We start from the raw sequence: 1,953 nt of genomic DNA on the forward strand, positions 1-1,953 counted from the left end.
GATTTATGGTAAGTTATTATGCTCCTGGTTCAGATGAAGCCACATTTGAACAATTATTTTGGTTTGTGTGACTGACTCCTGCCTTCCATGAGGTGGGTATAATCAGGCTGTGATGGGGGGTGGGGGGTGTTACAGCCTAAAATGGCTACCCGACCCTCCACATCATCCTCATCAGCATCCCTCCCAGCAGCAGCAGAAGCCCGCCCTCTGGCGGTCAGTCCCGGTCACTGCAGCCTGTTTGCGCATGTGCAGTGGGTCGGCCGCTGCGAGCTCTTTTTATTCTGAGCGATTTCTGTTTTTTATGAAAATGGCGTCTGGTCAGGGAGGCGTGGGAGCTGTCACCGCGCTACAAAGCCATCATGAGTACCCTGGAGGACCTCACTGGAACCCGGCTATGGGCCAGTACCAGAACCAGCAGCAGCACCACACCGCCCGCAGTCTGGACCGGGCTCTGGAGGATGCAGTCAGCTCGGGGATCCTGAACCTGAGCGGCAGGAAGCTGAGGGAGTACCCGGGGATGAGCTACGACCTGACGGACACCACACAAGCAGGTGGGTCGCTGTGCGTGCCGGGGGAGCCAGGGGAGTCGGAACCGCTCAGGAAGATGGGGTTCGTGAACGCAGCATGTTGCTCGCATTGTGCGTGGGTTTATTTATTTATATATTTATTTACGGGGCGCGACGATCATTTAAAGGGATGGGGCGTTCTGGTCCCGGTTCTAGTCCAGCTCATCCACCCCGGGACTAATCCAGACTCTGCTGTCCCCTAAGTGATGCTGCGGGGCCCCTGTGGTCCAGCAGGTTTCAGGTCCGAGCCTCCTCTGGAGGAGAGGCATGAATGAGACGGCAGGCGCACCCAAGCACGCGCTCCGCTCACGAGCTTCACTGGATTTGGCCCTGAGATTCACATGAATGAATCATTTGGTCATGCAGAAAAATGCCCCTTTTTTAAAAATAATGTTGCAGACAAAAGATGCAAGGCAGCTTCCTGCATACTTGGGCTTTTTTAAATTTAAATATACAGCTTATAATCTGTCAGAAATTATATATATTTAAAAAAGCAATCTGATCTGAGTTGGGTTTGTGTGTAAGCTCTGATCTGGATCTCTGAAGGGTGACCTTAACACTGTCAGGTCTGTCTGCAGGTCAGGCACGTCCCTCCAAAGGCTGCTCTGATACATACTAAGTTTTATTATCCAGCAGCTGAACAACATGAAACACGACTGTTCTGAAAAAAGCTGTGCAAGATTAGGAAAACAAGCATTATTGTTGGATATTGCAATAAGAAGATCAGTTCTGATAACCCCCCTTTTCCAAACATAATTTCAGCTACTATCAGCTAAAGCCTGGCTCACACAGTTTGATTTTCAGCCCTCATAAACATTGACCTGCTTAAGATTGTAAAATATTGGCGGGAACCTGCAAGATTAGCTGTCGAACTGACTTCTTTTCCACAGGAGAGTCGAGATCAACAGTTAAAAGAACTGAAGCGCGGACGTTAACACTCTAATTACTACATGAAGCCAGGCTCCATGACTTTCCCATATTTGTGACACTGATATTTGTGATGAGTCGTCTTTGTTTGAGAGAGTGATGAATTGGTCTGCAGTGAGCCTCTGGCGTTACAGATTCAAGCACATGACCAAAGATTTTTCTGCAGCTGTTCTTTTTAAAGTTGAAGACGGTCCAGGACAGTCAAAAACTGTGCAGTGTGAATGTGGCAAACAAAGTGATGGTAAATTCTGGGTCCAAATACTGCTGTGAATTCATACCTACTGCTGTAAAAAGTACAGCTCAAGTGTTCTAGAATTACAAAAAAAGAAACTTAGAATTGTTCCAAACACCTGCAACAAGTATGTGACAATTTAGAAAGATGATTTGTTGCACAAATTTCTCAAACAATTCTACATTTTTGTGTCAAGAGAGTGAGAAAATGGGAGAACATTTTTAGGAC

The sequence above is a fragment of the Nematolebias whitei genome, chromosome 14 (assembly GCF_014905685.2).
Source record: "Nematolebias whitei isolate Nwh7 chromosome 14, NemWhi1, whole genome shotgun sequence".
NCBI lineage: Eukaryota > Metazoa > Chordata > Actinopteri > Cyprinodontiformes > Rivulidae > Nematolebias > Nematolebias whitei.